The sequence below is a fragment of the Bufo bufo genome, chromosome 2 (assembly GCF_905171765.1).
Source record: "Bufo bufo chromosome 2, aBufBuf1.1, whole genome shotgun sequence".
NCBI lineage: Eukaryota > Metazoa > Chordata > Amphibia > Anura > Bufonidae > Bufo > Bufo bufo.
Window position 1 is genome coordinate 517,927,054 of NC_053390.1, and position 25,935 is coordinate 517,952,988.

Sequence of the window (25,935 nt, forward strand, 5' to 3'; positions counted from 1 at the left end):
CTTTTTATGTTATGCAATTGAGTGTCCAAGGTGCCCAGGGGGGCGTTATTATTCTTCTCTGGAGCCCAGTAACTCCCCCACACAGTGCCCAGCCCGCCTTGAGTTAGAGCCCAAGCACGCCTCTTCCAGCATAAGTAACTGCCCACACCCGAACTCTTTGCCGCCGCCCCCCTCCGCTATGTGAAATCTCACACAGGCGCAGTACCACAGACTGCCTGCGCCTGCGCGATGTAGAAGCTCCTGAGGGCAATAGCTTTAAATTTATCACTGGGCTCAGCGCATGCCCAGTGACACATTTGAAGCTGTTGCCCTCAGGCGCTTCTACATCGCGCAGGCAGTCCACGGTACTACGCCTGCGTGAGAGTTCACATAGCGGAGGGGGGCGGCGGCAAAGAGTTCGGGTGTGGGCAGTTACTTATGCTGGAAGAGGCGTGCTTGGGCTCTAAATGAAGGCGGGCTGGGCACTGTGTGGGGGAGTTACTGGGCTCCAGAGAAGGATAATAACGCCCCTCTGGGCACCATGGACACTCATTTGCATAACATAAAAAGTGGATTTTAGCACTAATGAAACCATGAAACAAAAAATGAAGACTACAGCAAGAAATAAGGTATTTTATTGTACATGGCAGTAGTAACACCTTAATATGCTCAAACCAGGTGACAGATTCCCTTTAAGGCTGATAATCTTATATTACTATACACGTATACCTGCCATACTGATAAGTAAAAAAGTAAATAAGTAAAAAATATCTGCTTAAAAATTCCCAGCTATAGCTGTAAAGCTCTTGCTCATTGTGTGATCATTTTAGTTGGTCTGTACCTTCTTTTTTTATTTTCACTACTTTCAAATTTATCTTTTAGACCATTTTGTGCGCTGGCTAAATATTTCCCATGAAGAAATAATTATTTGCAAGTATCATAGGATAAAGATGTTAACAGCCATGAGTGCAACTCATCGGAGCAACAGCTGGCTCTACTTGTGCTGATCTGAACCGTGGATGCTGCTGCAGAAAACCACTGAACGTTTTACAGTAATTATCTCCAAATTTATGGTTATTTTAAGATCCATCCGAGAGTCAAATGCAATAAATTCCAGCAAGATGTAAATGGCTCCTTATTGTGCACGCTGAAAAATAATATGTGGGCTACTTGATGGTTGCTTAGTTACTAAAATATATTCATGCCATGTTTTAAGTGAATGAAGGCAGCATATACATTATTATGTAAAATCCAGTCTAAAAATAAATAGCAAATGAACAAAATATTAGAATTCGCTCCTTGTTTTAGTCAGTTATCCTTCAAAAATACATGTCCACCCACCTTACCCATTCACTGGGGAATTAATTTGCCTTTAAAGGGAACCTGTCACCTGGATTTTGGGTATAGAGCTGAGGACATGGGTTGCTAGATGGCTGCTAGCTCATCTGCAATATCCAGTCCCCATAGCTCTGTGTGCTTTTATTGTGTAAAAAAAACTAAAAACGATTTTATAGATATGTAAATGAGGCTACTAACGTTTCCGGAGCCCAGTCACGCCCACTGTCAAGGGGCCCAGCACGACCCCACATCCTCCGAATCTCCTCCTTGCTCCCCAACGTCACAAAGCTAGAGCGCCGTAATCTCGCGATGCACGAGTTAGCGCATGCGCAGTTTCGGCAAAGTGCTGGCATCAGCCTCAGGTCACAAACTGTGCATGCACTAGCTCGCATATCGTGAGATTACGGCGCTCTAGCTTTGTGACGTCGGGGAGCAAGGAGGAGATTCGGAGGATGCGGGGCGGTGCTGGGCTCAGAGTCAGAGATCAATGGACTCATCTCTCAAGCATGGAGGAGACAGGACTCATCTAAGGTTCATTTACATATCTATAAAATCGTTCCCTTTAATTATCATTTGTGTCTGACTAAGGCCTCTTGCACACAACCTTATGTATTTTTCGGCCCGCAAAAAACACGGATGACGTTCGTGTGCATTCCGTATTTTGCGGAACGGAACAGCTGGCCCCTAATAGAACAGTACTATCCTTGTCCGTAATGCAGACAATAATAGAACATGTTCTATTTTTTTGCGGAACGGAAATACGGACATACGGAAACGGAATTCACACAAAGTAACTTCTGTTTTTTTTTGCGGAACCATTGAAATGAATGGTTTCATATACGGTCTGCAAAAAAAACTGAACAGACATGGAAATAAAATACGTTTGTGTGCATGAGCCCTTAAGAATACGCTCGTGTAAAGGAATGACAACAGTTAGCTACGTGTTCAGCCGAGAAGGGGTCCGGGCACAGGATTGAACTCTTGACCGAGTTTACACGTTCTGTCTTTCGCATGCTGCTGAAACCCATAGTGACCAATGGCTGCAAGATTTCATAGATAAAGCTAAGGTCCTACCTCCAAAATTGAATCCCTATAGTCTGTTTTTGTGGCATTTTACGGCACATCTATATGGAAGAGAAAAATGTGTTGTGTATTTTGAAGTAAATTTCACAGCAAAATCAGTTGGGGTCATTTATCAAACTGGTGTAAAGTAGAACTAGCTTAGTTGCCCATAGCAACCAATCTTTCAACCTTTAATTTTCCAAAGGAGATGTCAGAAATGAAAGGTGGAATCTGTTCTGTTTTACACCAGTTTGATAAATGACCCCAAGTGTGTTCTACATGTGGATTACATGTAAAATACACAAATGCCAAGAACCACTGATACTATGGTTAGATATTTGCTCTTGTTTTTGGCAGTGCTGACCATAGTGCCAAGTGTTCATTTAATGGTCCTGATGAAGGGACCAAATGTCAGTAATATGTTTTTGACCCTAGAGCCAAATTTCGGTAATTAAAAGATTGGTGGCATTGCGGCACACCAGAAACTGCAGATTCCATCAGATGGAAAGCCAAATGGAAGGGGCTTTAGGGCCACATTTGGCTCCTTTGCCACTAGTTGGAGAACACCGCCATAAAAAAAAGTCTACCACTCAACCAGGATATATCAATGTCCACTAAACTGACTCCCTAAAATATTTACCACTAGGATAGGATCCCTTAGGCTGCATTAACATACACAACTATTCTGCGGATTTCATTGCATTTTTGTTGGGTTCTTAAAGGAGTTGTCCAAGATTAGAAAAACATGGCTGCTTTCTTAAAAAAAAAAAAAAACAGCACCACCCCTGCCCATGGGTTGTGTCTGGTATTAAAGCTCAGCTCAATTGGAGTCAAAGCAGCAGCTCGATAATGCACACAACATGTGGACAGTGGTGGTTCTGTTTTTGGAAGAAAGCAGCCATGTTTTTCATATCCTGGACTAGCTCTTTCACTCTATTTTTAGGTCAAAACTGCTCAAACGTTACTTTAAAGTCTATAGTAAATTACTAAAAAGTTACATAGAAAGTATTTTTGTTTGTGGAATCCTGGAGTGTTTTGGGGCTTTGGAGCTTTTTTCAAAATGCAGCATCCTTTGGATGTTTTTTTCCTGAAATTTTTTCCATTGGCTTCTCTATAGGACTTTGAACTGTGGCCCCGCAAAACAAAATAGAACATGTCCTATTCTTGTCCGTTTTGTGGACAAGAATAGCCATTTCTATAAATGGGCCGCCTGTTTCATTCTGCAAATTGTGGAACGCACATGGCCTGCATCCGTGTTTTGCAGATCTGCAATTTGCGACCAAAAAACAAGGCACGGTCGTGTGCATGTAGCCTTACTAATATGACTGATAGGAAATTTAAGAAACTGATGACAGAAGAATTCTGGTGCACTCCCATAATGGGAGATATTTACTAAGCAAAAAGGGCCAGAATTCTAGTCCAAATTAAGCAAAAAAGACCTGGTGTACAAGGCACGCACCAAATTCATTAGTTTTAGATAGCTCACTAGACAGTTTGAAAAAAGTTTGTAAAAAGGGGCAAGGCGAGTCTTAAAATTTGCCACATTAATGAATGCCATTGGTCCAAATACTACTGAGAAGAACAGAGTCTAATGTGTGCACCAAATTTATCACACCGCATGCACACATTCAGCCTATGTATTTTTATCATGTCTAAATTTAGGACCGTAATAATAAATCTGACCCAATGATTCAGAAACTAAATTTTTCATATTTCGCTGGAATAACAGAACACATAACATCAGTACTCACCATTAATCACTGCACCTAGGTGTCTGCCTGATTCCACAATCTGAAACATAAAATAGGAACTTGATGATGCAGCACTATTATATCACATATGTCAGATCATACAATGAATCAGTATTGTTTCTGTGAGAGTATAAGTAATCTCAGAATTCAGATAAAAGTATATACTGTTAAAGATTTTTCAATATAGATATTTTGAAAAACTCACAGCCACACTACGATATGGATCATATCTTATAATAGAATACAACCCCAAGATCTGCACTTATAGCAAAAAGAACTCACTCGTGTTAGCTTTTCTCCTGGTGAAAAGCATGTAGTTTTGTGTTGGAGTGATGTATCATACCTCTCAACTTTCAAAGAATGGAAAGAGTGGCAAAGCTTGTGGTGTGCACAGCACAAAGCGGCAATTTTTACATTAAGCCAACTCTAACCCTGCCTAGTTTCTCCCATACACGTCCAATCCCGTTTATTCTCTTTTGTGCTCCCACTCAGTAATGGTGCCTCTTTGTGCCCCACACACTTTGAGAGTGCCCTTTTTGTGTGACTTTAATAGTGTCCCCACTATTTATGCCTCCTCAGCCTAATCAAACCCCTTTAGTGCTCCCTCACAGCAGCTATGCCACCTCAATGCCCCTTTACAGTAGAAATCCCCCCTATAGTGCTCCTTCTACAGTAAGAATGACCCCCTTAGTGCCCCAACACAGTAACTATGGCCCCTAAGTGCCCCACACAGTTACCCTCTCCATCACAGTACCTCCTTACAGTATGAAAGTCCCTTTTGTGTCTCAACACAGTAATTATGTCCCCTTAGGGCAGGTGCATCCTCACAGGAAAAATGCCTCCTCAGTGCCCCAACACAAGAGTTACATCTCCATAGTGCTCCTCACAGTAAGAATGCCCCTTTAGTGCCCCAACACAATAAAATGGCCCCTTAGTGCCCCAACATAGTAACTGTGCTCCAGCGCAGTAGTTATGCTCCCTTGGTGACCCCTCATAGTAAGAATGCCCCCTTAGGGCCCCCTCACAATAGTGTTCCCCCTTAGTGACCCCCTCATAATAGGGCTGCTGCTTAGTGACCTCCTCAGAGTAGAATGTCACCTTAGTTCCCTTAAATAGTACTTATGCACAATTAGCACGCCCTCACATTACTAACACCTACTAAGTGCACCCGCACTGTAAGAATGCCCCCTTAGTTCTCCTCTAACAATAGATCTGCTCCCTTGGTGCCCCTTCACAATAATGCTACCCGCTTAGTGCCCCTTCACAAGAATGCTACCCCCTTATTGCCCCCTGACAATATTGCTGCTCCTGTGGCTCTATTAAAATAAAAAACTAATACTCACCTATCCCTGTTCCCCCGATGAAAGGAGTACATCATGCCTTGGCATGTGCCATCTCCTCCTCAGTTCAGTAGGTGTGATTAAGACTGCCTGCTGAGGATGCAGATATTGGTGAAATCAGGACATGCTGCAGCCCACCTGGGATCAGGGAACAGAGGACGAAATCTGACACTGTCCCACCTGAACTGGGATGGTAGGGAGGTATGTTATGTGACAAACACACTCTGCTTTTAAAAAGACATCTGATCTGTTTTTGGCTCACTAAGGCTTAGGTCTACAACTGTACATAACTTTTTTTCTCTGAAATCAGTAAGGAAGGCTACTTTTACACTAGCGTTTTCAATTCCGCTATTGAGATCTGTCATAGGATCTCAATAGCGGAAGAAAACGCTTCAGGTTTGTCCCCATTCATTGTCAATGGGAACAAAACTGAACTGATTGAAACGGAATGCACCAAAATGCATTCCGTTCCATTTGGTTGCGTCTCCATTGCGGACAGAATAACGCTGCAAGCAGCGTTTTTCTGTCCGTGATGTGGTGCGGAGCAAAAAGGATTCGTCCTGACACACAATGTAAGTCAATGGGACGGATCTGTTTTCTCTGACACACTAGAAAACTGATCCGTCTCCCATTGACTTTCAATGGTGTTCATGACGGATCCGTCATGGCTAAATAAGACATAATACAACCGGATCCATTCATGACGGATGTATGGTTGTATTATTGTAATGGAAGCGTTTTTGCAAATCCATGACGCAAAAAACGCTAGTGTGAAAGTAGCCTTAGGTACAATGCAGTTCCTTTCAAGGAGATCTGATCATGCAAAATCCTGGACCAGTTTACTTCCTCAGAAGCGCTGTGCAGAACCTATGTCGGCAATCCGAGCAGATTTTATTTGAAGACCACCATTGCATGAAACCAAATGGACCGCATTATAAGTCAATAGGGTTCATCAAGTGCAAGTGATATCCACTATGTGATGGATTCAGCTATGTGTTGTGATTTCCATTCAAGATGCAAGTGTGAGCTATGCCTTACAAGAATATACATATAGCGCCCTAGTAGGGGAAGAGAAACCGACCCAAAGTAAAATGGCAACACGGGTTTCTTAATGTATTTCCTATTTGGCTATCTCTACAGATGTAGCAGGGTTAACACACAAACTCTTAACTCAAACTTCTTAACTCATCGCGTTATCTTGAAACAAAAGCCATTGAAAAGTAATTTAGGGTGTTTGCTTAACGCATTTAGCTTAGATTACACGTCTAATAAAGCATGTGTGTTAACTCTCTATATCATCTGCTAATTGTGGTGCAATTCCCAAAATTTAACTAGGAATGAAAGGAATTTCACTACATTATATAAAAGCAGCAAACAAATTTGCATTATCTGTTCAATCCTGAGCTGTGAATTTGGACTGTAGTTCAATGAAAAAAAATCGAAGCAACATTTCCACCTTCGCAGACTTGCCAAGGCATTTATTTTTCATTCAATAAATTCAAATCGCTAAAGTTTACATTTTTTAATTGTATTCCTGCCTTGCTATGGCAGAAAAATGAGCTTGTGTTACCCTCGATAAATCACTCGCCAACAGATATAGAAAAGTCACTAGGGCTAACTGCAGCCGTAATGACCAAATGGTTAAATCATGGCTTTGTTCCCCTGCACAAGTAAATAATTTTGTGACAAAGCTATTTATTGTGGTGCCTCTGCGCGATAACAGATGCTCAGCTGAAAATTGTAAAACTTGTAACTCAATGAACTGACAGTTAAATTAACATAAATTTTATACTGCTGACAACAGGGAGAAAACACAGAAATGTAAATGTAAACGCTGCTTGAAAGAAGAAAGATATTCCAATGGAAACTGAGCAATTTGGTAATAAATAAGACAAAATAAGATGAAAACAACATTTATTTCCGCTAACTAGTCAAAGTCCCCGGAGGAATTTACCATGTGCCTGGCAGTAAATAAAACCCACAACTTTACCGTTAAAAATAGGCAATGACCTATACATTTAAATAACCAGAGAACTGTTTCTTATTTGTTAAAGGGGTTGTCCAAGATAACAAAAAACTTGGCCAAAGACTGGATATGTGTTAAAGTAAGAAAATAAACTATACTCCCCCATTTATTTCCTGCCGCATCCACTCTGTTCCTCCTGACTAGGCTTGGTCATAAAGCAGTATATTCCACTGACCGCTAAGGCCAATGGTTGGCTGCAGCAGTCACTTGGGGCATACAGCTACGTCACTGCTGCATACTGACACAGTGATGATTGGAGCAGCAGCGCTGGATGGGTTAAAGGGTGAGTATAGCATCCTGCTCTTCCAACCCTTGACATTCACCCTGCGAAAAATACTGGTAAGGTTATGCTTGTGATGTTCATTTAGTATCTGTGGCTGGATTCCGGCTTTCTGCTCCACCAACGCCACAATCACATGCTGGAGCCCAACAGATACCATTCACTATAATGGGGGCCGAAGAGTTTCTGGCATGAAGACTGGCATTTTGGCAGAGAAGATGCTGCTGCATGCAGCAGAATTTCATAATTTTTTGCCAGATGTGAACCTAGCCTTACCTGCACCCTTTGTTATGGTTGCCTCTTGACCAGTGACCTGCACAGTCTTTGGTGAAGACAGTCTTATTTGTTCTGATATTTGGCTATCCTATCCACTTTATTGTAATTTGGATTTTCCACACTATAAAAGTGATAGTGTGTCAGGATATGCCATCACTTACCGGTCAGTGAGGTTCTGAGTGCTGGGAACCCACGATCATAAGAATAAAGTAGAAGTTCCTTCACAGGTTTTCCCTGCACATCAGTGCTTCTGGACACCCACTGTGCAGGCCCATCTCCTTGAAGTGCTTTTTGTTATATACTGCTTCTAAACAATTGCCCCCAATGCCCTTTTGCTAAGGGCTCTTTGCTGAAGTTTGGTCTTTGGCTAACTCCCCCCGTGGTCTTCACTTTTGTTAACCCACTACTTTACTCCTCCTTAGGCCTGTACTTTTTATTTGGGCTCAATTTATTGCTTGTATGCTTCAAGCTTATAATCTCTTTTTTCTATAACACTGTTTGTTACTACTATAATGTTATGTTTCTGATATTGCTGTACATTGCTTTTATAAGCTTGGCCTGTTTTACCTTGTGATGTTTGTATCGTATTCCTTTTGGCACTGTGTACAGATAACCTTTTACTTTGCTAAACTTGAACAAATTGAAAAAAAAAACACAAATAAGTGATAGGGAGATATAATGGCAGGTCCTACAATACCCCAAGTCTTTGGCTTCAGGTCTCTAACTCAAAAGCAGACACTTAATAGACCCTCCAGTCTGGAGCTCAAAAGTGATAGGCCAGATCTTGCTCTTTGACTGCTTTTAGTTCAGCTCCATTAAGGCAGAGCCATCTGTGACTCTTATGAAAACTGAACCAATGATGAGATGGTCTCAACCTTAGACTAAGCACTGTAGTTAAACGGTAGTCACAGATCACAGTTCTGTGCTAATGGAGCTTGAAGAGGTTTTCCAAGATTTTGATACTGATGACCTATCCTCATCATCTCATCATAGGTTGTCAATATCTGATCGGTGCTGGTCCAACACCCGGGGCCCCCCCCCCCCCTTTGATCAGCTGTTTGAAGAGACCATGGTGCTCTGGTGAGCACAGCGGCCTCATCCTGGACCAGTGACGTCAGGTTCATTGGTCACATGACCTAGGCCCAACTCAGTCCCTTTCATATAAATGGGACTGAGCTATAATACCAATCACAGTCGCTATCCAATGGACAGCGCTGTGCCTGGTAAGCTGCGAGGAGACTGCGGCGCTCACAGGACAGTGCTGAGGATAGGTCATCAATATCAAAATCTCGGAAACCCCCTTTAACTAAAAAGCGGCCATGGAGCATAATTTTCGGAAAATAAATAATGAGTATTTGTCCCCTGTAGGTTCTGACTTACATATAATTTTTGAGCTCCTAACTGGAGAATCTCTTTAATAGTTAATAGCTTTAATGTTGATTCATAACTTGGGGGCTGTCATGTCCTCCATGCAGTCTGTCCAATTAGAGACAAAAGTGCAGATCTCATTTTACTGTTTAGTTCTACACTATATGCATCAGTCTCTCTCTTACTACTGATAATGATGCAGAAACAGGAAGATGTGATCAGTGCGGCCCATTATGCATGTGCATTTACAGTTCCATTGATTTCAATAGGAATTCTATTAACATAACTTGGAAATTCAGCAATCTCCATGCTATGATGAAGATGCATTTACACAATACACTCCTGCATTCTAGCAATCAGAAGGTGTTCAGGTAAACTAAACTCCAATTATACAATGTGATTACTCACTTTAATTACCCCTAAATGGCCACAATATGATTTTTTTATGACAGTCATTATAGGGTTTAAATACAAGGCGATGCCTTTTTATGACCTGGAATAATAGCTGCATGGACTATTGTGTAGCTATAAGCAGAAACCCTTTTTTTATGTTTCTGGCGTCTAAAATTGTATTTGTGCCTTTTAGGTAGAAGGACATTAGAGAGGGTATACGCACTGCATAGTGGACAAAGTCCCTTAAAATATGCCAGATTTATTGAGCTGCTGCCTTTGGAAATGTGCCAGATACTGCAGAGATTTTATGGGCTGCATTTCAAGTTGTCTTTTAAAGGATCCAACTGTTGATCAAGGTTAGAAGAGATACATTCCTAAACCCATGCCTCCATATTTCTAACATGCAGTTATAGGGATTCTGCCACCATCAAAATAAGCATACCACCAGCTAGAGTAGGTGCCTTGAAAGATAACCTTACCTTTCTTGTGAAAATCTGGCCCTTAATGTTGAGAAATACTTTTTATCTTACTACAAATAAGGTTTTCTGTGCATCATCGTGGGGCTGCTCATTTTGGTGCACCTGGCTGCCCCTGCATCATCGCTACCGTCTATGAAATCTCAGGGACTGTCTATCACACAAGAGAGGGAGGCCTGGGCATTGTTACTGGCAGAACAATGGTTCACCAAATGGAGTGTCCCAGCCCATAGTGCGTCAAAAAACGTATAAGCATAAAAATAAGCATTTCACAGGATTGGAAGACGGGATTCTCAGAAGAAAGATATGGTAATATTTCGGGCATCTACATGGTGGTACGCTTACTTTGAAACTCATTTTGGAGGTGACACACTCACTTATTTTTCACTATTTCACATCAGCCATTTCTCCTCCTCCCCTTGCCTCCTGTACTGATCATTCATAATACACTGCTAAAATACACCATGAGAGAGGCAGAGACAAAATGAATTTACAGCTTCACCGGATTACAGGTGTTGTCCTCAGAAGTATGAGAGGGGAGGGGGAGGTGCAAAGAGAGGGGCATATACAAAGACCTTGCTGTTGACTACTACCTTAGTATTCTACTACCTCACCCCAGAGCTGGATTCACAGCTACACTGCTGTCCTCATTGTAGCAAAGTGTGTACAAGCAGGATCTCCTCTTGTGTGTGTCATGGGTGACATGATATCAGCTAGTTCACTAGCTCAGGGAGAACTGGTATTTAAAGATGGAGCCTAAAGAGGTAAAAACTAGTGATACGTGCAAGAATCAAGTGATATAATTGTCAGATATAGTGTTATTAGCCATTTACACACACAGAGGCTTATTCCTAATTAGAATTCACCTAAAATGACAGGTATGATTTCAATTAAATAGTGGTTAAACTACTGACAAGGTTTCACAGTGATATGCTGTAATTGTTTTGTGCATTTTGACAATTTTAACATATAATACTGTAGCTATCCTTTCCACTGATCATATTGTTTAAAACAGCATTTACAACTGCCTTTGAAACAGGCTTGTCTAAAGCTGGCCCATACATATAGTCAAGCTGGGTGTATGAGGGATCTACAGTATTTAAATTAACCTGATCATACCTCCAGGACTTAAAAAGCTGGCTCTCCTTATACCTTTGCATGGAGCTATAACCAGAATATGGAATGTGTTGCCCTCCTCAGGTTTGCGCCTCTCAGACCTTTTTTCAGAATCACCGTGAACTTGGTTCCTTTATTTTGGAACTACCTAACTTCCTTTTCTCCCTGGCACCTGTATTGCAACTTTGTAGTGAGTTAACCCATTTTGAGACATGTCTACTTCTGTTCCTCGACATGCTATATCCACGATATACAATATTTTGGTCACTGAGGTGACAGGAGACAAGGTGAACAATGCTAGAACCAATACTCCTGAATTTATATCTTCCTGGGAAAGGGAGATGGGTACCCACCTTTGTAAAAACCAATAGGATAAATTGATGTTTTTCACATATGTCGGCTTCAGGAGCTTAATTATAAGATATTATCGAGGTGTCATAGAACACCAGCTACATGACATAAATTCTATTCCTCAGTAGCAAACACTTGGTGAGGTACGGCCATAGAAGGGACAATGCTTCATATGTGGTTGGAGTGTTTCGGTGTTGGTCCTTTGTGTTGAGGGATTTTCACCTTACATAATTCCCTCTGCCGATCTTTTGTACCTACTTGGCCTGAGATTGCACTATTGTCTATGTTCCCTGGTCCCTTTTCCAAGACCGTGAAGGGGATTTTACAATTTTTCATTTTAGCAAACTGACAAATAATCCATGTAGGTGGAGATCAGACAATAGATGCACTTCAGTGTGTAGAGTAGGTCAGGCCTGAGGATCATAACTCGACTGCAGTCTTCATTCAATCCTGGTCCCCCTGGTCTCAGTCTGGAAATTTCTCAGCGTTTCATGATTGGCTTGAAAGGGGTAGACTCGCCACTCCCAGTCCTAGGAAGATTACAGTACTGACCCCCTCCTTCAGCTGTCCTCCCGTCTCTGTCTAGTCTTTGTCAGTCTTTTGTAGACAAATCTTAGATTGTTTTACTTACTTTCGTTCATTTATATTATATTGTGTTAGTATTTTAACATATTCAGCTACTACATGTATTCCATGCTGAGTGTACAGAGCCCTGTAAACAATGAGGCTGCACCCCATGGGCTCTTAAAACAGCTGATTGTCAGTGGTGCAGAGAGTTGGACTCAGGTTATCAATAGATGACAGAATTTCTTGAAATCCGTTTGAGTCTGATTCTAGCTAATCTGTCGGAATAAATTCGACCCAAATAGAAAGTGCTCAAATTGACTTGAAAAGTTATATGTGATATTCTGGGGTCTTCTAGGACTGTATGGAACTACGTTCAAGCTCTTTAATGCTCAAACAGTATTAGTAATCTTAAAGTGGCAACAACATATATGGCTATACGTAAACACATGACTGATAGTAATAAACAGTTTAAAAACACACAGCCAGATTTGTTGCTCTTTAAAATATAATAAAGTATTCCAAGTGTTGTCAGACAGTGTTTATACACACAGTGTAGTATCGAAAGAAGCAATGTCTTGGATTGTACAAGCAGCCCAAAAACTATTCTTTAATGGGGGCAGAGGCCTGCCTGTGTTTATACACATGATAATATTAGAAAAAGCAGTGGCTTGTTCTGAACAAGCGGTTTACAAATTATTCTGTAACTGGGTAGATAACTGTCATGCAGCACCAGCACTGTATAGAACCTGACAAACAGGAGATGTGCAGCTTTGTATGGTCAGTAGTGGCACTAGTAGCAGCACTAGCAGCAGAGTATGGTATCTGATGGTCAGGGGATGTACGGTTGTATAGGGAAGGCAGCAGCAGCAGCAGTAGTAGTAGCACAGTATGGAACTTGACTGACAAGGCAGGAGATGTGCAACTTTATAGTGTTAGTAGTAGTGGAAGTAGGGGGAGTAGCAGCTGCAACAGCAGCCGTAACAATACAGTTTGTAACATGATAGACAGGCGGACAACGGCAGTGGCATCATTGGGCTGGTGATATATAGCCACTGCCAGCAATGACAGATCTATTCATTGGCAAAAGACGGAGGTGTGTGAAAATTCTCACCAATCCACGTCTGAGTAATTTTCAGAAATGTAGTATTTCGTAAACTTGTCAATGTGACAATGACACCTGCCGCACTGAATATCCTCTCTGATAGTACACTGGAGGCAGGACAAGTCAGAATACAAACAGCAAACTGGACTAGTTCTTGCCACTGTTCTAATCATCTTCCCCAGAAATTGACTGGGTCAGGGAACAGGGTATATGCCACAGAAAGGGAACAGCCAAGGTATGACTGAACCTAGTTTTTCAGGTGGTGTGTATCCATCTGCTAATGTGCATCAAGCTGGTGCAGCACTTGAAAAAACTGTTCCAACATATTCAGTAAACTGTATTAGCTGCTGTTGGTGTTGCTGCAGCTCCTGCTACTTGTTGTAGAACTAGCGCTGGTAGAGATGGCAGGAGGTTATTGTCTTAGTGGGGATAGGTTGGTCCCCCTGGTCAGACAGCTGGGTACAGAGTGTATTTTGGTTATACAATTTTGCCTCCCTTTTGGTATCAGGAAAATATTCCCTGATTGTGCTTTTATAGGGACAGTCTAAAAGAATTGCTAACCAACAGTCATCACTTTGCTTGAAGCACATAAGCAATCAAGCGTGCACCTAGTTATTTCAGGCTCCACCAAATTTGTCATGTGGTCCATGCAGGGAGCATGTCTTATATCCCTCATATGCAATGCTGCCACAATGTTCCTGCCATTGTCACTAACTACACTGCCCACTTAATTGGTGGGGAGACATCCAGTAAGAAATATAATGCTTGTTGTCCATTAGCAACTGATTCGCTGTGTGGCTTCTCTCGCATAGGCTCCTTGGTTGTAATACAGCATGGCAACATTTCAGTTTACATATACAAAAGGAGGGAGGTGAATTGGAAGCAACACTCTGCACTGTTTCTGTTCAGGATGGGAAGATGTCCATTAAGGAGGACGTGAAGGAGGTGGAAAAGAACCTGGTGTGAGAACCAGACCAACACGAACCAACACTACTGCAGTGACTGCTGCCATGCAAAACACTGACTCAGTGGGCTGTGAATGTAACGTTCCAGCCCATAACAGCTGATCCATGCACCTTGCCACACAACTACAATTCTAAGGGGTGCACATCGCATGAGTATACAAGGAAGGAATGGATTTTTTCAATTAATAATGGCGGATAAGTATGTTTCATCTAGGCTGAGTGCACATTATCACTTTCCAAGGCAGAGGAATCCACTAAGTGGTATGGCCCTGACTGCACCACCTGTAACTTGGCCAGTTGAGAGTTTATCTGGCACACAAGCAGATTACTGGGACTGTATTGTTGTTTCTTACCCACATATTCAATTATGGATGACTGATGTTGGATCAAAGGACAAGGAGGAGGAGTAATCTGAGTAGGATAAGCAGTGGCAGATGATGCTGATGACAACAATGACACTTTACTACTTGTGGATGTGGCCCGGCTGCTACAAAGATGATGGGGAGAAAAAAGACAGTCTTGTTCCAATTGCTGAATCACAGCTCTGACTAGTCAATTGTTGTAAGTGGTAACTGTCAATAAATGGTAAGTCTAAATCTCATAGCCACCACATACAAACCTCCATGAAAGCATAACCTTTATTATATCTTTAAAATAACATGGATGGTGATAAAACCCAAAATAGAATAAAATAGATTATAGGTAGGGAGATATGGTATCTCTATTTCTAGCATCCCTGCCTATAAATGGAAGGAATTGCTTGATCCCTCATGGCTTAGGCTACTTTCACACCTGCGTTAGGGTGCGGATCCGTCTAGTATCTGCACAGACGGATACGCACCTATAATGCAAACGCTTGTATCCGTTCAGAACGGATCCGTTTGCATTACCATGAAGAAAAAAAAAGATTATTTTTTTTTCTGTTCATGATAATGCAAACGGATCCGTTTTGACTTACACTGAAAGTCAATGGGAGGCGGATCCGTTTTCAATAGCACCATATTGTGTCAGTGAAAACGGATCCGTCCCCATTGACTTACATTGTGTGCCAGGACGGATCCGTTTGGCTCAGTTTCATCAGACGGACATCAAAACGCTGCAAGCAGCATTTTGGTGTCCACCTCCAGAGCGGAATGGAGGCTGAACGAAGGCAAACTGATGCATTCTGAACGGATCCTTAACCATTCAGAATGCATTAGGGCTAAACTGATCAGTTTTGGGCCGCTTGGGAGAGCCCTGAAACGGATCTCACAAGTGGACACAGAAACGCCAGTGTGAAAGTAGCCTAAGTTTTAGTCTGAAGAGCTTGCAGACTGCTGTGGTTTTGTCCAACATACAATCATCATAATAGTCATTATCCTCCACACTTTTCTCAAATCTGTGATATATCATGCCCCCAGTACCACTGCCACCACAATTACCAGTGCACCTACCACCACTACCATGGCTACAAGTACCACTACTAAGACCACCAACACAGCTATGCATTTTGGTCATCGGGCCCTGTGCCTTCACCTGAACCTCCTCCTCATGGAAGTCCAGTCCAAGCACTGCCTGTTCTCAAACAACTCATCAACAGGAGGACGATCTCTTTATCTTCTCTAGCACCCAGGGTGTTTTATTAGGAAAAAAGAAGTTCCCCCACTAGTAGTTGGCAGTGAAGACAGATGATGTAAATGAAAGGCTTCTCTGGGGCTGCAAGGAGGAAGAGCAAAAGGAATGTGTGGAACCCTAGCTAAAAGGCATGGTGTCAGATTCAGACGTAACATCCGTATCATCCTGCTGAGATGATGAGTGCACCATCCAGTCCACAATGTCATCCTATTCCTCCACAATAATAACTTGTTGCCTAGTGAAAGTGAAGGAGAACTGTGGCTTGTTACCACTACAGGCTAGGCTGCTGATGCCAACTGTGCTGCTTGCAGTACTACAGCCACGCACATTCTCACTTGCGGATGATGTGGCATGGCTTTTGTTTTCCATTACCCCTCATTTACCAGATATTTTATTTTAAAGCATATTTAAACAATGAAAAGTGACAGGTTTGGTACACTGATTATTGAATGAGGAAACTTTACAGCAGGTTTTCAAAATAAACACGCAATTGCACAACGTTAAGGCTGGGTTCACACGGGCGTTGCGGGAAAAGGTGCGGGTGCATTGCGGGAACATGCGTGATTTTTCCGCGCGAGTGCAAAACATTGTAATGCGTTTTGCACGCGCGTGAGAAAAATCGGCATGTTTGGTACCCACATGTTTGGGATCGGGGTTGTGTAGATTGTATTATTTTCCCTTATAACATGGTTATAAGTGAAAATAATAGCATTCTTAAATACAGAATGCATAGTACAATAGCGCTGGAGGGGTTAAAAAAATAATGATAATAATTTAACTCACCTTAATCCACTTGCTCGCGCAGCCGGCATCTCTTTTGTCTTCTTCTTTGCTGTGTACAGGAAAAGGACCTGTGGTGACGTCACTCCGGTCATCACATGGTCCATCACATGATCCATCACCATGGTAAAAGATCATGTGATGGAGTGAAGACCAGAGTGATGTGACCACAGGTCCTTTACCTGTACACAGCAAAGAAGACAAAAGAGATGCCGGCTGTGCGAGCAAGTGGATTAAGGTGAGTTAAATTATTTTTTATTATTTTTTAACCCCTCCAGCGCTATTGTACTATGCATTCTGTATTTAAGAATGCTATTATTTTCCCTTATAACCATGTTATAAGGGAAAATAATAATGATCGGGTCTCCATCCCGATCATCTCCTAGCAACCGTGCGTGAAAATCGCACCGCATCCGCACTTGCTTGAGGATGCTTGCGATTTTCACTCAGCCCCATTCAATTCTATGGGGCCTGCGTTGCTTGATAAACGCACAAATTGTAAGGCTGTTACCAGCCTGCATTTGTGGGAGGGGCGTCTGGCTATTTATTCACCTTCCCTCCGTTCAGCCAGGCGCCCGAGCCTCACGCATCACAGCGTATCGCGCTCCTTCTTCCGACCAGTGTCTTTACTTCCGGTATACTGTGATCACGTGCCGCCGACGTCCGCATCGCTACACGCCAGCCTGCCAGGTAATCGGGGCTCAGCTGGCTCCGTTCCAGCTGTGCCTCACGCCCGTCCTGGTCTCCAGCCCCTGGGGTGCGAGCTTGTGATGCTGCTCTCCCCCAGTATGTTCCGCTCACAGAAGTGCGGGCGGCTGGGTTGGGGGAGCGGCATCCTAGCTTCAGTGATCTGCCGGTCACATGCCGGCTCAGGATGAGTTCCTTTGAATGTATAACATGCTCGTTCAGCATATACTGATTCCTAAATCTTACCTGGAAACCAGTTATGCTCCTAGGGCTTCCAGCACAGGAGGTGTTCTCAATTGTGGTTTTATGATGCAGGCAGTATTCCTGTGTCTCAGGGGGGGGCGCAGCTTCATTAGTGCTCCCCAACCCACAGCAGTTTATCTGCGGGCTAAAGCACCAGCCCTTAATGTACGTGCCCATTTAAACTCAAAGCAGCTATACTTAGGCTGTTCAAAAAAAAAAAAGCAGCATCATAATACCAGAATTTGCGGTTTAGGTGCAAGGGATGTTTTCACTTTTACTGTTTTGTGACAGCGGGTTTTTGTTGTCTGTCTCAATCTGCTTCTGTCTCCTGGTCTTTTCGTTTCCAGGGTCCCTGGTTCACCCATATTTTCAATGTTCCTGGATCGCCCAGGTTGTCAATGTTCCTGGATCGCCCAGGTTGTCAATGTTCCTGGATCGCCCAGGTTGTCAGTGTTCCTGGATCGCCCAGGTTGTCAGTGTTCCTGGATCGCCCAGGTTGTCAGTGTTCCTGGATCGCCCAGGTTGTCAGTGTTCCTGGATCGCCCAGGTTGTCAGTGTTCCTGGATCGCCCAGGTTGTCAGTGTTCCTGGATCGCCCAGGTTGTCAGTGTTCCTGGATCGCCCAGGTTGTCAGTGTTCCTGGATCGCCAAGGTTGTCAGTGTTCCTGGATCGCCCAGGTTGTCAGTGCTCCTGGATCGCCCAGGTTGTCAGTGTTCCTGGATCGCCCAGGTTGTCAGTGTTCCTGGATCGCCCAGGTTGTCAATGTTCCTGGATCGCCCAGGTTGTCAATGTCCCTGGATCGCCCAGGTTGTCAATGTTCCTAGATCGCCCAGGTTATCAATGTTCCTGGATCGCCCAGGTTGTCAATGTTCCTGGATCGCCCAGGTTGTCAATGTTCCTGGATCGCCCAGGTTGTCAATGTTCCTGGATCGCCCAGGTTGTCAGTGTTCCTGGATCGCCCAGGTTGTCAGTGTTCCTGGATCGCCCAGGTTGTCAGTGTTCCTGGATCGCCCAGGTTGTCAGTGTTCCTGGATCGCCCAGGTTGTCAGTGTTCCTGGATCGCCCAGGTTGTCAGTGTTCCTGGATCGCCCAGGTTGTCAATGTTCCTGGATCGCCCAGGTTGTCAGTGTTCCTGGATCGCCCAGGTTGTCAGTGTTCCTGGATCGCCCAGGTTGTCAATGTTCCTGGATCGCCCAGGTTGTCAATGTCCCTGGATCGCCCCCGTGTTGTCAATGTTCCTGGATCGCCCAGGTTATCAATGTTCCTGGATAGCCCAGGTTTTGTCTTCATTTTCTTAGGATTTTACATCTATTCTGATGTCGGTTGTTCCTTCCTTTAGATTGGGCAGTTGTTATTTTTCCTTCCTCTCCTTCGTTTCGTCTAGGAATTTCGAGGCAATTCCAGGTAAGTCGGCTCACAGACGGTCACTGGGGCAGGGTTAACTGTCAGTTTGATACTCAAGTCCGTTCTTTTTTTAGTTCCACTTAAACGATTGGGTTTTTTTTTTTTTGGAAGTCGTCTTTCCAAATCCGTTCGCATTCCGTCAGGTAGGTTCTTCCGTTGGTCACTTTTACACGCTTCAGTCTCTCACTTTCTTCCGGCCGCTATTACCACTTCCGTCTGTGCTTCTTTTCGTTTTTGCCGGTAGACATAAGTTCCCCTTTTTTCCCAGGTCATCATGTCTCACATGTCCGATATGGAGGACAACCTCTCCATGCCAGGATCGTCCGTCTCGGGGCATTATAGCAACACATCACTAAGGAGTTGGACTGTGCCAAAGTTGATCGCCGAACTCAATCGCAGGGGGATTCGGCATCCCGCGACTGCCCGCAAGGCCGAATTATACCGGCTCCTGATGACCACTCCGGGTCCGACAGCTGAGCAGTCCAATAGCGACTCCATCCGGCTGGTTCTAGCTCAGATCCAGTCATCCATCGCCGGTCTCGTTAGCTCAGTCACGGACATTCAGAACAGGGTCGCGGTTTTAGAATCCAGGCCAGCAGCCTCACCGCAATATCCAGGTTCGGCAGTCATTCCTGCCATTCCTCCGGACGTTGCAGGTAGGCCTTCTGCCACCCCCCCAAATTGCTCCTTCCCATTTCGTTCCGGAGCATATTAAGAAGGATATCCTGGCAGGCAAGGACGTAAATTTAGCATCCATTTTGATTGCCTCCCAGGATATTTCCGAAAACCGGGTGATTAATTGCGGAGAGGTTTCCGTGGTGTTGAAGGCCAAGGATGCTCGGTTAAATAGGAAGTTGTCGGTTTCCGAGTTTGTCCTGGCCTTCAGCCTCTACAGGGATGTAATATGCTCCGCCCACCCCAATCGCAGGGAAGAATTAGACACTTACTTGTACCGGATTACGGATTTGGGGCACAAGTACGGCGGCTCGGCATTTTACGACTATCATCGTTCGTTTTCTGCCAAAGCCGCCGCAGCCCTGAATCAATTTCAGTTCATGTCCAACTGGGCAGACTTGGACATGGAGTTATTCTGCCGGCACTTCGCAGGTCTGAAGGCTCCCCTGTGTGCCATCTGCCAATCCATCTTTCATTCCACGGAATGGTGCCCTAATCCGGTGCAAGATCCTCAGTCAGCACCCACTCCAGGTCTGTCCGGGTCCTCCAGGTCTTCCTCGTCATTAGATAAACTGGGTAGGCCCATTGTGTACCTCGGCAGTAGCCAGGTGTGCAATAATTTTAATGCCAAGGGCTGTGCTTTCAATGCGTGCCGAGCACTGCACATCTGCTCCCTTTGTTTTCGGGCTCACCCTCGTCCTTCCTGTCCCAGGATGTCAGCCAGGGACTCCTGACTAGCCGACCTCAACTTGGAGTTACTGGCTGCACTCCTGCAGGGCCACCCAGATCGTTCCTTTGTCACCTTCTTATTGGATGGGTGCAGAGAGGGGTTTCACACCGGCATTATCACGCGCCCTCAGGGCTGCTGGATGGGCCCCAATCTTCTATCCGCCGCCAGTGACCCTGGGGCGGTGACCACTCTCATTCAGGCAGAGGTCGACAAAGGGTTCGTCATTGGTCCCTTCCTTAAGATCCCATTCCAGTCGTGGCGCATCAACCCTATCGGCCTTGTCACGAAGTCTTCATCAAATAAAAAACGTCTCATTTATGATCTCTCCGCGCCTCATATGTCCTCCATCCCCAGTCTTAATTCACTCATTCTGTCTGAGGAATATTCCATGCAATATTCCTCAGTTGACGAGGCCATCCAGTACATTCTTCAAGCAGGTGTCGGGGCTTGGTTGGCCAAGGTAGATATTGCCGATGCTTTCAAGCTGCTTCCAATACACCCGCAGCTTTGGAAGTACTACGGCATCCAGTGGGCAGATAAATTTTACTTTGCCAACCGGCTTACTTTTGGCTCCAAGAGCAGCCCTTGGCTTTTTGAACAACTTGCTAAAGCCCTGCACTGGATTCTCAACCATCACGGTGGCTTATCCATGGTCGTTCACTACTTGGACGACTTTCTCCTCATTGAAAAGCCCAGTCAGGTCCCTTCCATTCCCCATTCACTTCTGGATATTTTTTCCCGACTCCAGGTCCCCGTGGCCACAGCCAAGACTGAGGGTCCGGCCACTACAGTCACCTTCCTGGGCATCATTCTAGATACCGTTAGAATGGAGGCTAGCCTCCCCAGCGAGAAGTTGCTCAGGATTCGCTCAGCCATCTCCCGGGCAGTCCAGTCTCACTCACTGACCAGGGCGGAGCTCCAATCCTTGCTGGGGATGCTTAATTTCGCCACCAGAATTATGCCTCAAGGCAGGGCCTTCCTTTCCAGGTTGCTATGTCTCCTGCCCTCGGCCCCGGAGCAAGATTCTGTCGTCCATTTGGACAGCCAGGCCATTGCAGATCTCGACATGTGGAGCAGTTTTCTCTCTGACTGGAATGGCATTTCTTTGTTCGTTCCGCAGTGGGATTCCTCTTCCCCCATGGTTTTCTCCGACGCCGCCGGTTCCTCCGGGTTCGCTGCCATTTTCAGGTCTCATTGGCTGGCTGCCGGATGGCCGCCAGAATTAGCCTCGGACTCTGCAGCTCTAAAATCTTCCCCCCTTTTGGAACTGTATCCCATAGTGGCGGCTGCTCAGGCCTGGGGTCACCTCTGGTCTAACACTTCCGTGACGTTCGTTACAGATAGTCAGACCTTGGTGGACATTGTCAACAAGGGCAGGGCCCAGTCCCTTAGGATCATGGCGTTGTTGCGCAAGTTAGTGTGGTTATCCCTCCATCACAATTTTCACATGCGCTGCGTACACAACTCAGGCGAACAGAATAAGGCTGCGGACGCGCTTTCCCGTGCTAATTTTGCAATTTTCTTTCAGGAAATGCCCGACGCGGATCGGTCAGGCACGTCGGTGCCCCAATTCAGCACCCTCGTTCTGGTTTAGATTCGCTCTTAGAGGAGGCCAAGGGCCTGGTCGCCAAATCGTTGTCACGTAATACGGCGAGGAATTATCAGGCTGGCCTAAGAGCGTTTGATAAATTCTCTAAGAATCATCCGAGGGGTCAACACTCCGAAATCTCCTACATCATGGCCTTCCTGGCCTATTGTCACTCGCATCTCTCTCTGTCGTATAGTACCATCAGACTCTATTTAGCCGGTCTTCAACATCACGCTATGCTGGCCACTCCTCATCACAGGTCCTTTTTTTCCATCCAAGCTATTAAAGCCACTCTTCGGGGCATTCAAAAGGTAGGGAAGGGGTCCGTGAGCCATAGGCAACCAGTATCCAGCAAATTGTTCAGGGATCTCTCCTCGACATTGGATGGTAATCCTTTTGGGCCCTCCACTAGCCTGATTCTGAAAGCGGCCATGTATCTCACCTTTTATGGGTTCCTCCGGCCCGGAGAGGTTCTGGCCGGTCCAAATCGTAAAAACCATCCTCTGAAGCAACATCTGTCATGGGGCCAAGGCCATTACACTCTCCTCCTACCCTCCACCAAAACCAATCAGACGGGTCCCCCCTCTGAAATCAAGTTCTACCCAACCTTGAACAATTGGTGCCCAGTTCAAGTGCTGCATCAACTGACAGCACTCATCCGAGGTTCATTGCCCGACAGTCCACTCTTGCCGCATGCAGGCAAGCCTCTCAGGACCTCGCAGTTTATCTCTTATATCCGTGCCCTCGCCCAGGGACTAGGCTATGACCCCAAGGTAATTTCAGGGCACTCATTTCGTATAGGGGCAGCCTCCGCTGCTTCTCGACATCAGGTGCCGACCCACGTCATCCGGTCCATGGGGCGGTGGCGATCCTCCTGCTTTACCAGGTATATACCCAATCCTCAAGCCGAGATATCTCATGCCTTTCGTTCACTGGCTTTGTAATTTGTAAATAAAAGTGTTGTACCTACCTGTTGTTTTTTGCCCCCTTTTTCTCACTGGTGTACCCGCGCCCGTGGCGTCCGGCACAATTCAGCCACTATGTTCAGGGCAGGTTTCTCTGCGTACGCCGACGTTGTCCTAGCCCTGACCATAAATTGTAAGGCTGTTACCAGCCTGCATTTGTGGGAGGGGCGTCTGGCTATTTATTCACCTTTCCTCCGTTCAGCCAGGCGCCCGAGCCTCACGCCCCTCCCTCCCGCCCTTTTCTCAGACTTCCATCAGGTATGCCCCCTTTTTCTCACTGGTGTACCCGCGCCCGTGGCTTCCGGCACAATTCAGCCACTATGTTCAGGGCAGGTTTCTCTGCGTACGCCGACGTTGTCCTAGCCCTGACCATAATATAGAGCATGCTGTGATTTTCACGCAACGCAAAAGTGATGCGTGAAAATCACAGCTCATGTGCACAGCCCCATAGAAATGAATAGGTCCGGATTCAGTGCGGGTGCAATGCGTTCAACTTCCGCATTGTACCCACGCGGAAATCTCACCCGTGTGAACTCAGCCTAACAAACAACATTTATGATAACTGGAAAATACTCTTATGGTACACTTATTAATTGTAGAAACTTTTCAACAGATTTTTTGAAAAAAATGTGCAATTGCACCATGTCTGTGGCAAAAATATACACTACCAGCAGCACTGTAAAATATGCTTACTGTACACTTATTAAACGTAGAAACTTTGCAACAAGCTTGCATCAGCCACTATAGTTTCTTGTCTCCTTAAAAATGGATGTGCAATGAAGAAGAGACTGTATATATGTGAACAGCTCAAGTCCTGCAACAAACACACAATACACTAACTGTCCTTAGTTATTAAAGGGTAACAAGCTCGCAAATTACAGCAGCAACAGGATTCAAATAGTTATTTTAACTTACTTTTGAGAATTATTTATATATTTAGATGGAGAACCAAATAAAGTCTAAACCATTATATATACTAGTACTACACTAGTACATTTTTACAAGAACTATTACAACAAATTTGACCTTTAACCAGCAAAGATCTATGTAACATGCTAATAGAATATTTCTATTCAGCTAGGTCTCAATGGAATATGTTATGTTTTCTTAACTTTTTCAGGGTGACACCTGTGTGAAGGTGACTTGAATGTGGAAAATTCTGGAATCAACTTGTCATAGTCGTAACATTTTCACAGGACAAAATTATCCCATTCACTGCATTCCAATATACACAACTTGCAACAGACTCAATACACCTTTCTGCCAAGTATAGCATAAACAGAAACCATATAAATATAGAAAATAAGCTCCATAAAATATCAGCAAAATATATTCAAATTATTTTCCAAGAGCTTAATTATTGCATAAATTGGTAATGGGTTTCAATTTCAATCATTTCCTCCCTCTTCCTCCTCCCTGTCTTGTGTCTGACTACTAGAGCAGTCTGTAAGACTGGCTGCATCAGGAACCTCCCCCTCGGATACCCTATCTACAATAGGACCAAAGAGCATTAAGCCACTCCCATTGGCTATGCCCCACCCATCAGTCATTCCCCACTAAAAATGAAATAAAATCGGTAAAAAATGAATCCCTGTGTTTACTGCAGGGGTTCTAAAAGATTGTTTCAGAAAGATGCAGAAAAGCATGACTGACAGTGTGCCCATTTATGTTACTTTTTATGAGTGTGTCCCTAACAATGCTGACAGTATTAGACTAGAGATGCATGCACCCCAGTTTACTCTTAAATATCCAGAAGTAACAACAGAGGAATGACACGACACAGAATTGTACTCAAGAAGTGTTACTTTATGTTACAGATTTGGCTGGTACAGCCAAAATAGCTCTACGACACCAAAGCATGGACTCCACCAGACCTCTGAAGGTGTTCTGTGGTATCTTTCCTCAACTTACTTGCTCTTACTTTCTTACTTACTCTGTAGCAGTTGTTCTAAAATACTGGATAAGAGGCGCTAACCTTTGCCCCCACATGTATTTATTATGAGTCTTGGGTACAAATAACTCTGTTGCCAGTCCACCAGTTGTCCTTCCTTGGATCATTTTTGTTAAGTACTAACTATCCCACACCCCACAAGACCTGCACTTTTGGAGATGCTCTTACCCAGTCATCTTGCCATCACAATTTAGCCCTTTGCCAGAGCTGTTTAAATCCTGCAGTGGTATTGGTCTAACCAAATCTCTGCATATTTGTTGGGTTTTAGCCAGATCTCCTCATTATAGTCAACAGGGCTAGCAGGCATTTTGGTAACATCTGGCAATGCTGAATCTGGAGAGCTCCAGCAAGCTGTTCTCTGCCAGAACTCTTTCCGCAAATGAAACAGGCCTTACTAGGAACTCCCCAGAAGACCTTCCCTTTTGGAGATGCTCTGACCCAGTCATCTAGCCATAACAATTTAGCCTTTTGCCAGAGTTGTTCAGAGCCTTACACTTGCCCATTTTCCCCCACTTTCAATATCAACTTCAAGAACCAAATCTTTGCCAGGTGTCACGGTCACAAGATTTTCAATGTTATTCACTTCTCCTGTCAGTGGTTTCAATGTTATGGCTAGCCGTTGCTCCTCACACGTATTTATGATTCTCGGGTACCCGTAACCCTGTTGCGACTCCACCAGTTGTCCTTCCTTGAACCACTTTTGGTAAGTACTAACTAGGAACAACCCACAAAACCTGCCATTTTGAAGATACTCTGACCTAGTCATCTAGCCATCCTAATTTAATCCTTTGCCCCAGTTGCTCAGATCCTTCCATTTTTCCCACTTTCAATATCAACTTCAAGAACCAAATCCTTGCCAGGTGCCATTGCCAGAAGATAAAGTTATTCACCTCACCTGTCAATGATTT

The 25,935-nt window shown here is 44.4% G+C and overlaps 1 protein-coding gene across 3 annotated transcripts in view; it reads right to left on the reverse strand.

Moving 5' to 3' along the window:
• CSGALNACT1 (chondroitin sulfate N-acetylgalactosaminyltransferase 1) overlaps positions 1-25,935 on the reverse strand; it is a 418,621-nt gene that overhangs the window by 344,203 nt on the left and 48,483 nt on the right. For 2 of the 3 annotated variants that reach the window (XM_040417904.1, XM_040417903.1), the window contains exon 2: positions 4,131-4,170. The exons of the other annotated variant lie outside the window; for it this stretch is intronic. The gene's annotated coding sequence lies outside the window, so the exon portion shown is untranslated. The remainder of the gene's footprint in view (positions 1-4,130; positions 4,171-25,935) is intronic. 3 annotated transcript variants of the gene reach the window in all.